This window comes from Ailuropoda melanoleuca, chromosome 5 (genome assembly GCF_002007445.2).
Source record: "Ailuropoda melanoleuca isolate Jingjing chromosome 5, ASM200744v2, whole genome shotgun sequence".
Classification (NCBI taxonomy): Eukaryota; Metazoa; Chordata; class Mammalia; order Carnivora; family Ursidae; genus Ailuropoda; species Ailuropoda melanoleuca.
This window is the reverse complement of record NC_048222.1, coordinates 73,907,590-73,920,647: the sequence shown is the minus strand read 5'-3', so window position 1 is coordinate 73,920,647 and position 13,058 is coordinate 73,907,590. Positions and strand designations below refer to the sequence as shown.

At 37.9% G+C, this 13,058-nt stretch overlaps 1 pseudogene; it reads left to right on the top strand.

Moving 5' to 3' along the window:
* The first annotated feature begins 6,768 nt into the window (after window positions 1-6,768).
* The window catches only part of LOC100480273, a 35,599-nt pseudogene continuing 29,309 nt past the window's right edge, over window positions 6,769-13,058 (top strand).

Here is a 13,058-nt window from a genome sequence, read left to right as displayed (position 1 = left end):
TGATAAAATTAAAAAAAACCAAAACCCTGATAGGAAAGGAGAAATAGAAAGATCTGTAAGCTATAGCTATTTTATTATTTATGTTTGTATAAGGCATATTTTTTCTATTTTTTTAACTTTAAATTTTTTTTCATTACACCAAAAGATAATTTCTTAAAGACAGCATAGCATTGGTTTTGCCTTTCTTCTAGTCTGAAAGTCTGATTTTTAATGAAGTATTTAGTTTATTTAAATTTATTTATTTATTTTATGATTTTATTTATTTGAGAGAGAGAGGGCAACAAGCAGGGGGAGAGGCAGGCAGAAGGAGAGGGAGAAGCAGACTCCTTGCTGAGCAGGGAGCCCGATGTGGGACTCGATCCTAGGAACCTGGGATTATGACCTGAGCCGAAGGCAGATGTTTAACTGACTGAACCACTCAGGTGCCTGAATTTATTTAAATTTAATGTAATTATTGATAGAGTTGAGTTTAACCTACCGTCTTGGTATATAAACTAGCAGAATCGTTCGAAGTTGGGCACAATTTTGCCCCAGTAGGGACATTTGGCAATGTTTGAAGTCATTTTTGGTGATCATAAATGAAGAGGGGTCGTGGTATTAGCATGTGTGGGTTAGACGCCACAGGTGCTGCTAAACATTCTACAATGCTCAGGGAAACCCTGGCAACAAGGCATTTTCCATCTCCACTCAAGAGTATCATTGCAGATTATGGGGCAGGAAAAAAAGTTTTCCTTTCTTAGGAGTTTATATTCTATAGTCTATGAGATTTGATGTGTATTCTTCAGGACGGATGTGTGTGTGTGTGTGTGCGCGTGCATGTACTTGAATGAACAGTTATTTGCTGAATAATTAGGAGAACAAAGAAATATATCTGTAGGGGCATCTGTGTAGCGTAGTTGGTCAAGCGTCCAACTCTTGGTTTCTGTGAGATCTCAGGGTGGTGAGATTGAGCCCTGTCCAGAATCTGCGTGGGATTCTCTCTCTCCCTGTCCCTTTGCCCCTCCCACTTGTGCTCTCTTGCTCTCTCAAATAAATACATAAATCTTAAAAAAAGAAATATATCTGTAAATTGCTGGGGTGAGATTTGGAAGGATTTGGATTTGCAATGCCGCTTGTCCTTAAGTCCCTTTATAGAAAAAGTTGGAGATTCCCACCACCACAACACTGTCTCGAAGCTTTGCCACACAAGCATTTCCTAGTATAATTCAGACCGGGAAGAATGTACTGCTTAAGGGAGGGAGATGTAATATGGGTGAAATGGTGATTCCCAAAATGAAGGTGAAATGAATTTTATATATATATTATCTCCATATATATTTATAATCTCCATTTCTTGCAAAACTCTTATTTATTCCTGCTTGCGTATTGGATGCTCTGCCTCTCCCTCCAGGTGGATATGACTTCTTTGTTCTGGTGTTTCATCTGATCTTCATATAGTTCTTGACTTTGGTTTTATGGCTGACTTTCTAGGTTATTCATCTAGCTGCTGCTCATGTTTCTCCTTGAGACATAGACAAAAATAGAAGTAGAGTCCTGCCTGGCCTTGTATGGTTGGTATAAGGGAGAAGGTGGTAATTACATTATGGATTGGTCTAGGTTTAAAAAGTAGAGTTGAGGATGACGTCTTCCTGGAAAATGTGCACTTATGGAGATCTAACAAGTGTTAGAAGAGAGAAAACCAAAAATATTTCAATCCAAAGAATAAATCTGGGTTGGAATAGCTTAGGGCAGTATGCTCTCACACCTGGCTGGTCATCCCATCACCTGTAGACGTTTATAAAATACAGAAGCCATGGCCCCGCTGCAGACTTACTGAAAGAAAATCATCCAGATAGGGATCCAAGAATCTGTGTTTTCAAAAGACATCCCAGGTGATTCTGATGATCAATCGAGTTTAAGAAACTGGACTCTGGATTTCTGGTGAAAACCTGGTTTGCATGGGCGACTACATTTATGGGTCCTGCCATATCTGGGGATAGTCTTACTGAGTTTGTGAGATGCAGGATGTATTGTTGACTCCTGAGTACTGTTTGGCCCAGCCAAATCTCTATCCATGTGCCCTCCTGCCCTACACTCTGGGGCCAGGTCCTTATTGCCTGTGTTCCTGGCTTTAGATAGAGCACTGGCCTAATATATAGATTTCATCAATTTGGATTGGATCCTACTATATTTCCCTTGGCTTATACTAGTGGAACAAAAAGAGAAGAGATTAATCTTTTAAACTTGCCACAATACCATATGTATTTTTTCCATAAAATTTGTGCCATAAGGAAGGAATAGTGTCCAAGCTTGGGAAGCCTCTAATAATTGGCATGTGTGTTTTGGGTACTGAATTGCCTCTTGAGTGGTTTAGGTCATCTCACCACTTGCTGCTGGAGATTTTTAAGCTGTTAAAATATTTGTGGTATGATTTTCAGGAAATTGGCATAATTACACAATGGGAACTCACAATTTAAAAATGATCTTACCCTCAATCCATTTGTAGTGTGTCTTCTTCCATTCATGATTTCTTCTAAAAATTTAAACATCTTTGTTTTTTTATTTACCACACATTCTTATTTTAAAAATTTTCCATTTTACTAAAAAAAATCAATTCTTATAGAATGTATGACTTAAAAGTACCAGTCTTCCCACAGTCTTTTCTGATTTCAGTGTATTTGGTGTTCTTAGTTTGAAACCCTGCTGTATATTAATGTAGTGTGGACATGTATTTAAATATATAAACACAGGCTCATTATTTGAAAACATAAAAATAAAAGCTAACATGGTAAAAAGCAGGCTTGGAATGTGAATCATTAAGTTGATTCTGAGATGACACTCATATACTCATCATGAGTCAATGAACGGAAAGACGAGTTTTCCCACAGCATCTCAGATGCATATTTTTTGAGTTTGGTATAAACAAGACTATGTGAGATTACAGTGAAACTCCAGGGGTTCCAATAGTATTCTTTGGAATTTCAATTTTAATTAAAGTATAATTGACATACAACATATATTAGTTTCACGTGTAAAACATAATAATGTGATATTTGTACATTGTGAAATGATTGCCTCAGTAAGTCTAGTTACCATCTGTCACCGGGCAAAGTTACAAGATTTTTCCTTTTTCTTGTGATGAGAACTTTTAGGATTTATTCTCTTAGCAACTTCTCAGTATGTAGTATAATAAAATTGGCTATAGTCACTATGCTGTACCATGACATTCATTTCATTATGGAAGTTTTTACTTTTTGACACCTTTCACCCACTTAACCCATCCTCCCAACCCCCTCACCTCACCATTCACAACCACCAATCTATTCTCTGTATCTATGAGTTTTGTTTTGTTTATTTGGTTGGTTTTTAGATTCCACATGTAAGTGAAATCATACAGTGTCTGTCTTTGTCAGGTTTATTTCATTTAATTTAATACCGTTGAGGTGCATCCGTGTTGTCACAAATGGCGAGATTTCATTCCTTTTTATGTCTGAGCACTATTCCATTGTCTACCACATCTTTATCCATTTATCCACCAGTGTACACTTCATACCTTGACTGTTATAAATAATGTGGCAGTGACAATAGGGGTGCATGTATCTTTTCAAATTACTGTTTTTATTTTCTTTGGATAACAAGAAGTGGAATTGCTGGATCAAATGGTAATTTTTTTTTTTTTGAGGAACCCCAAACTGATTTCCATAGTGGCTGCATGAATTTATATTCTCACCAACAGGGCACAATGTTTTCTCCACATCTTCGCCAACACTTATTATTTCTAGTCTGTTTCACAAAAGCCAGTCTAGGAGGTGTGAATGATATCGCACTGTGGTTTTGATGTGCATCTCCCTGATGATGGGTGGTGCTGAGAATCTTTTCATGTGCCTTTGCCCATGTTTAATCGGATTGTTTGTTTGTCACAGAGTTGTATGGGTTCTTTATGTATTTTGCACATTAACCCCTTATTGGATATACAACTTGCAAATATCTTCTCCCACTCATTGGGTTGCCTTTTCACTTGATGTTTCCATCACTGTGCAGAACCTTTTTCTTTGATGTCATCCCACCTATTTATATTTGCTTTTGTTGTCCTTGACTTTGCAGATTCAAAAAAATCATCACCAAGACTCAGGTCAAGGAGCTCACTGTGACCTATGTTTTCTCTAGGAAGTTGTTTTTGTTTCAGGCCTTATGTTCAAGTCTTTAATTCGTTTTGTGTTAATTTTTGCATGTGGTGTAAGATAGTGGTCTAGTTTTATTCTTTTGTATGTGGCTGTCCAGTTTTCCTAACACCATTTATTGAAGAGATGATCTTTTCCCCATTCTGCATTCTTGCCTCCTTTGTCATAAACTAATTGACCATATATGCAGGTGTTTACTTCTGGGCAATCTATGTTGTTCCATTGACCTATGTCTCTGTTTTTATGGCAATACCATACCATTTTGATTACTATAGCTTTGTAACATAGTTTGAGATCAGGGTGCATAATGCTTTCAGCTTTGTTCTTTCTTAAAATTGCTTTGGTTCATTGGAGTCTTTGTGATTTCATGCAAAATTTAGGATTTTTTGTTCTGTTTCTGTGAAAAATGCCATTAGAATTTTGATAGGAATTGTACTGAGTTTATAGTTTGCTTTGGATAATGTAGACATTTTAACAATATTAATTATTCTAATCTATGAGCATGGGTTATCGTTCCATTTATTTGTGTCTTCTTCAATTTATTTCACCAATATTACATAGTTTTCAGGGTGCAGATTTTTCATCTCCTTGGTTAAAAATACTCCTAGGCATTTTATTTATTTATTTATTTATTTATTTATTTATTTATTTATTTAAAGATTTTATTTATTTATTTGACACAGAGATAGACAGCCAGCGAGAGAGGGAACACAAGCAGGGGGAGTGGAGGGGAAGAAGCAGGCTACCAGCGTAGGAGCCTGATGTGGGGCTCGATCCCAGAACACCAGGATTACGCCCTGAGCCGAAGGCAGAGGCTTAACGACTGAGCCACCCAGGCGCCCCTATTTATTTTTATTTTTAACTAATTTTTTTAGTTGGTGGGGGAAGAGAGGAGAGGAGAAGAGAGAGGAACAGAAAGAAAGAGAGAGAGAGAATCTTAAGCAGACAGTAGAGTCAGTGTCGAGCCTGACATGGGGCTCCATCCCATGACTCTGAGATCATGACCTGAGCCAATATCAAGTCTGACACTTAACCAACTGAGCAACACAGGCACCCCCTTCCCAGGCATTTTATTATTTTTGATACAATTGTAAATGGGATATTCTCGATGTCACATTTTCATCTTTTTATCTTGGAATGCCTTAACTCATTATTTTTTCTACTTTTTGTCTTTTAATGTTCATACCAGCTTAATAAACTTAATAATCCTTTATTATATATTTGTCTTTACTAGTGAGTTTGTTTTATCATTTATTTTCATGTTTTCTTGTTACTAATCAGGGCCCTTTCTTTTCAGTTTAACAAAGTTCCTTTGACATTTCTTGTAAGGCTGGAGTAGTGGCCACAAACTCCTTTAGCTTTTGCTTATCTGAAAACTCTTTCTCTCTCCTTCAATTCTGAATAAGTTTGCTGGGTAGAATGTTCTTGAAGAGTTTGTTGTTGTTGTTGTTTGTTTTTTTTTTTCCTCGTAGCACTTAGAATATATGACGCCGCTCCCTTCTGGCCTGCCTGGTGTCGCTGAGAAGTCCGATAATAGTCTTATGGGGATTCCCTTTTATGTAACAGGTTATTTTTCTCTTGTTGCTTTTAATATTCTCTATCTTTAACTTTTGACATTATAATGATAATGTGGTTGGTGTGGATTTGCTTGGGTTCATCTTCTTTGGAACTTTCTGGGCTTCCTGAATATCGGGGTTTGTTTCCTTCCCCAGCTTAGGGAAGTTTTCAGCCATTATTTCTTCAAATAAGTTTTCTGCCCCTTTCACTCCCTCTTCTCTTTCTAGGACCCCTCTAACCTGAGTGTTATTTCATTCGATGTTGTTTTAATAGGTACCTTGAGCTATCTTCATTTTTTAAAAAATTTATTTTTCTTTTTGCTACTGTTTTGGTGAGTTCTGCTGCCCTATCTTCCAGATCACTGTTCCTTTCTTTTGCTTCATTTATCTACTGCTGAACCCCTCTAGTGTATTTTTCAGTTCAGTTATTATATTTTTCAGTTCTGTTACTTCTGTTTGGTACTTTCTTATATTTTCATCTCTTTGTTGATGTTCTCACTGTGTTCATCCATTCTTCCTAGTTCAGTGAGCATCTTTATGGCCATTAGTTTGAATTCTTTATCAGTTAAATTGCTTATCTTCATTTCATTAAGTCTTTTTCTGGGGTTTCATCTTGCTCTTTCATTTGGAACACATTTCTCTGTTTCCTCATTTTGCTGGCTCTCTATGGTTTCTATGTGATAGACAAAGCAGCTATCTCTCCAATTTTGAAAGAATGGCCATGTGTAGGAGATGAAACTTATCATTTAACATTGCCCTCATTCTTGGTTGTCTCTCAAACCTGATTAATTTTTGATAAGTTATTCAGGGTGTATGAAGACCTGTCAGTGTTCTAGAGGAGGGATGTCAGACAGCACCTATTTTTAGGCTGGTTGGAAGCCTATTTACTGTCCTGTGAGACTGAAATCATAAACCCTGCTGGCCTCCAGATCAGGTGTCCAGGGGTGTCTCCTTGGCAACAATTGGAAAAAATTCAAGTCTCCAAATGAGTGTATGATCTCCCTTCTGGAAGATACTGGTGAGCTATGACAAGGCCAAGGGAGAATACAAAGATGGTATTACCCAGCCTATGTTCCCTGAGAGCCTCAGAGGCTATTTCTATAGCCTCTAGATATGTGGGAAACCTGAAGACTGTTCCTCAGGCTGAAGCTTCAGGGCAAGTAAGTAGGCCTTTTTCATAGGAGTAATGGTGGTGTGTTTTAGTCTGCTGTCTCCGCAATGCCCTGGGGGTGGTAGCCTGTCAAGAACTGTCTGTCTGATTGTTTCAGACCTATCAGGCTCAGAAATACAAGCCCCACTGGACACCAGAGCAAGGTGCTCAAGGGGCATCTCTTGTGAGGATTGCATGTGCCTACCAGCTTTAGTGGGGCTGCAGGTGAGCTCAGGGGCAAAGCACCCTTGCCATCTTTAGCAGGGTCATAGGCACAGGGGCAGGGCATTCTCATCATCTCTAGCAAGGTAGACAGAAATTGCTAAAATGTAGCCACCAGTGCTGGCACCAACAAGGTAGAGGGAGAATACAAAAATGGTGCCCACCAGAGAGTCTTTTCCCCAGCGAGTCCCAACAGCTCCTTTGCCTTTTGCAGATGTTTTAAGATTAGCAAATGAGTCTCCTTTATACACAGTCTAGGTGCTTTTCAAACTGCTGCTTTTACACTGTGTCCCAGGGCTAGTGAGTTTGTACACAAGGCACTTAAGAGTATAATCTACATTTCCTATAGCCCTATGGATCTCCTGGATGTAAGCCCCATAGATTTTCAAAGCCAGATATTTTGGATGCTCATCTTTCCTGTGCAAGTGCTAAAGGTTGGGGGTACCTGATGTTGGGCACACACCCCTCACATCTCAGTGAGAAGCTCTGTATTTGTGAGATCCCTCCTGATTTGGGTCACTGTGCTGGAGGTAAAGCTTTTGCTGAAACAGTGTCTCTGCCTTTCCTACCTGTCTCAATGTGGCCTTTGTTCCTTGTTGTGGAGGATCGGTTCAGCTAGCTCTCAGGTCATTTTTGGAGGGAACTGTTTTATATGCAATTGTGGTTTTCGTATGTTCACAGGAGGAGGTGAGTTCAAGAATGTCTTATGCTGTGATCTTGAATTACTTCCTCCCAGTCGTATTTTATACTTGGGACTTAGTAACTTTGTGAAAGAGGGTTCAGAGAGCTTGTTTACTCAACTTCTGCCATGTGAGGCTAGAATAAGAAGACTGCAATTGGAATAGAGCCCTTACCAACCATGCTCTTGCCCCAATCTCAGACTTCCGGCCTCCAGAACTAGGAGAAAAAGTTTCTGTTTATTAGTCACCCAGTCTGTTACAGCAGCCAGAATGGAGTAAGGCACTTGTTATAGCAGTCAATACCAGGAACTTACTGAATTTATTGTATCTTGTCCTTGCTCTAATACCATCCTAAGTGCTCATTATCCATACCAAAAATTATAATTATTTAGCTTGGTATTCTCAGTAGCTTTCATGATCTGGCTGGAATTAATCTTTCAAACCTCATTTTAATCCCATCTGTTCTCTGAACTCTCTGCTTCACCCAGACTACACAATGACCTCATTCCCAAGGAAAATACCTTTGCTCAGGATTTTCCATTCTTCAGAAAGGACAACCAAACTTTTTTTCATATATCTGAGTCCTACTTACTATCTCACACCCAGTTTACATTGGACCTGAACCAAAAAGCCTTTCTTGACCCCCAAGACCAAAATGTTCTTTCCCAGAATTTCTATAGTGTTAAAGGTCCTTTCATTCTCTCAGCCCTAAACATACACTGTCTGCATTGTCAGACACCTTTATTTCTATGCTTACATCTTGTTACCTCAGCTATGGTGAAAGTCCCTAAGTGTAGAAATATGGGTTTCCTCTCTGTATTCCCCCGTAGCACGCAACCAGTGTCTCTCTCACTACACTTGAATATGTATTTAATTGATTAGTACCCCCACAGAAGCAGATATACTGTACATACATTGAATTTTTAACTGCTTATTTATACTAGCAATTTTTTAATACATAAAAAAAAAATTCATTCCAGTCAAACTTTTTTTAATTTTCATAATGTCTTTGGATAACCTCTGAGCTTCTCTTTTCAAATGGTTCAATAATCCCTAACTTTAAATGTGAAAGCACAATTTTTAAAGATGTTAAATGGTAATTCTGACTAAAAATAGTCTAACTGAATGGCTCTGTTCTTTGTACTAAACTTTGGAAACAAGAAATTCAGTGTTTTTCCTAGAGCTTCTTGTTGGAAGCATAATAAATATTTCCAAAATTATGAAGAAGTTATAGCATAGTGAAGTTTGTTTGCCCAGAAGCCAACAATCCGGAGGAACATATGTTTGGCAAGTTAGCGGGATATCAAACGATGGATTTAAATGATCACAGGATAAATCTGTTGCTAAGTCTTTTGGAAGTTTCCAGATGAATGGGACAGGAATCGGGGGGCTGAGGGAATGAACAGAGAGTGTAATTGTAGTCATTTATTCTACATTTCTTTACACTTAACTATAATTATGTGCTCTTCTCCCACAGTAAATAGGCTTCTGCTCTGTGATAGTCCATCCATCACCATTTGGAAAGTAAAAAGCTACACAGTTCCAGGATTGTTCAGTAACGTACTGTTTTTGAGCCACTTACCCTAGCACATTCTGCCCTCAGAGTCAGTTATAAGTATGAAACCATTACCTACATTTCTAATTTAATACCCTGACAATTACCGAGGTGGTATTTTCCAACTGTTTGTACTCACCTAAATACCCTGAGAGAACCAGACAGAAGTTAGGAGACTTGGCTTTCCCATTCACAGTCTTCAGAGAGTAATTTGGCATTTATTTGCTTCACTCTCCGAGTTCTATCCTTAAAAGAAAAAAACCCACATGATTTCAATTAAAAATGGAATACACACTTATAATAAATAATTTGGAAGAAAAACAAAGGTATGAATAAAGAAAGGAAAAGGAAAGAAACGTTTCTCATATTTCCATCCATCTATAATGAACTACTATTAATATTTTTTTTGTTTATCCATTTTTTTCTTGGAACATATAAAATATTTTTTATATAATTTGAATCACCCAATATTATTTTGTAATTTTCTTTTTAATTTCACAATACAATGTATTATACCATGTTATTTATTCTATGTCTTGTATAATGCCATTTAAATATCTTTGTAGTATTTCATTCACTATTCTATATTCTAACTAATATATTTTTAAAGACCTATTTATTTATTTGAGAGAGAGAGCATGAGCAGAGAAGAGGCAGAGGGAGAGAATCTCAAACAGACTCCCTGCTGAGTGTGGAGCCTGCAGAGGGCTGGATCCCATGACCCTGAGATCAAGACCTGAGCTGAAATCAAGAGTTGGATGTTTAACTGACTGAGTCACACAGGCACCCCAACTAATATTTTAATAATGAATATTTATGCTCCCACTTGTAAATATTATAAGTACTTCTGCAGTGAATATCTATGTCTCTTTTTGTTTGTTTGTTTTTTGCTACATTTATGTTAACTTCCTGTTATATTCATATTGCATCAAATAGATAAGTTCTTTGTTCCTCTTAATTAGCTAGGGCTGGTCTAATTTTAGGAAGTAATATTTTCTCAGATAAATTGGTAAAAGTTAAATATCTGCTCCCACTTTCTTCCATTTTACAAAAATCTGTTTCCTTGGGCTATTTGTTGATACCTCAGCTCAATTCCTTTCTTTAACTAGCTGAGTCTTTTCATTTGTAGCTAATTCCAACCCCCCCCCCACCCAATTATCTCATGTAATAAGCCATACAATAAGACATGGGCTCTGAAAAATATTTTAATGCTACTTCTTTTTTTTTTTTCGGTTAATGCTACTTCTGAGTGACAAAAAGCATACTAAGAGTTCTACCCTAAATGTTATAATTTCTGGAGCATCTGGCAAGTATGCTCTTTAGGTATGGACACTGCCTATCAATTAGTTTTCTGACACTAATCATTTTTATTACAAAATGTACAGGATTAAAGATTATTTACACATGAGACTGTAACTGAACCAACATGAGTTTGTTTCTTGGTGAGTCAGAAACTGCACCAGCTTGAGTTGTCCCGTAAAGAGAACTTTTATTTGCAGCAAGTAAGGAGATCATGGGGAATGGCTTCCAAAGCCATGACTCCCCAAGAGAGGGTGAAGGGGTTCCATTTGTTTAGGGTTAGGATGAATATTTAGATAGGGAAGCCTTGTCCTCCTATGTAGAGGCGGGCGTAAGGTCAGGCATGCAACCTTAAGAAAACATGCCTTTACCTCCTTCTTGGGTGGAGATTTCAGTATTATAATGAGTAAAGGTAATTGTAGGTCATTCCAGAGGTCACGCAATGGTCTATCTGCACAGGCATGAGACAGGTTTAGCTTAAAGGGTCTAGGAGATCTGGGCTGGTGGGAGGTCTTGAGAGGGCAGTCCCGCCATCACCTGGGAGGTGGTTTCAGGTTTCATTTGCCTGAGTCAAGAGGAAAGCCAGAAGGAAGGGCTTAGGGGAAAATCTAAGACCTTAAAGTTTAGTGAGTACAAGCAGGTAGGCAGTAAAAGCCAGGTCTTGGGATCTAGCTGGTGACATGATCACTAAGGTAAATAAAAGGAAAAATGCCTGTTATTAATTATGCCAGCAAATTTTGTGAAGTCTTTTACTAACATGGCTTATGAATACAATATCACAAATGGTTTCCAAGGGACAGAAGCTTCTCATAGAAGAAAGTAAGAAATCTATTCTATCTTGTTAGGAGATTTGTTTTTGTTTTTTGGGTTTTTTCTTTCTTTTTTTTGCCAGTTTCAAGACCATCTTATTTTAATCTCAAGACAGTTTTGTTTTGCTTTTAACTTTAGGCATAGAGAAAAAAAAATCCCTGTTAATGACTATTTAGCATTAGCTACAAATTTCTGAAGTTTTTCTTCTGTTTTGAGGGGCGAGGGGCCATGACTGTATGTGTGTGGGGGGTGTGTATGTGTGTGTGAGTGGATGAGTGCACGTGTGCTTACACACACATAGTAGGGAGTAAAAGGGAGAGAGATGTGGAGCAGTTGTTAAGAGAAGCTCTAGTATGAGAGACATACTTTTATGTTGAAATCATCAGGAATGGTAGCATCTAAAAATAAGGAGAACAAGAAATGACTTTGGCTAGCAGTTTTAAAAAAAACAATGGAGCAATGAATACTCACTGAATTATAACCTTTGGGGGAAGGCAAGTTCACTCAGACAACTGAAGAGGCCTGTTATCCAGAGCTCAGTCTCTGGATAGCTGGTAATAGTTTATGGCTTATCAACAACAAACAAAAATCTTTCCTATTTTTATTAAAACACATTTGAGAAAAAGTTATATTATCTATCTTACTGTAATACTGTGATAAAATAAACATATCTTGATCTTTGTCCTCAGCTTCCAACCAGGAGCTCCTAAAACCCCTGTAATATACTAAGTGATAAGAGCAAAAGGAGCATCTTTGGTTATAATATTTGTTTTTTGTCTACAGTGCCTGAAATTGCTTTGGAGGTACAAAGGTGAAAGGAGCACCTTTTCCTTTGTACAACAAGCCTCTTTAAACCACACCTGAGTTTATGTTAATGAAGTGACTTTTGGAAAACCCTTCAGTGTGGGGGTCTGGTTGCCCAGATAATCAACCATGTTATTGGAACGTTGGAACTTTCAGTTTCACTCCCTGACCTCTGGGGTGGGGAGAAGGGCTAGAGGTCCAGTTAATCACTAATGGCCAAACGACCTGAATAGACATTAGTCAAGAGAAGACATAAAAATGACAAATGGGTATTTGAAAAAGTAATCAACATCACTCATCAGGGAAATGCAAATCAAAACCACAATGAGATATCACTTCAAGTCTGTCAGAATGGCTATCATCAAAATGTAGGAGATAACAATTGTCAAGGGTATGGAGAAAGGTGAACACCTACGCTCTGTTGGTGGAAATGTAAATTGGTATAGCCACTATGGAAAATAGTATGGAAGTTCTTTAAGAAATTAAGAGTAGACCAGAGAAAGACAATTATCATATGGTTTCACTTATATGTGGAACATAAGCAATAGCATAGAGGACTACAGGGGAAGGGAGGGAAATCTGAAAGGGGAGAAATCAGAGACAGAGATGAACCATAAGAGACTAGGGACCCTGGGAAACAAACTGAGGGTTTCAGAGGGGAGGGGGTTGGGGGAAGAGGGTAACAGGGTGATGGGTATTAAGGAGGGAACGTGTTGTGATGTGCACTAGGTGTTATACGTAAATAATGAATCATTGAACACTACATCAAAAACTAATGATGTACTATACAGTGGCTAACTGGACATAATAATAAAAAAAGAA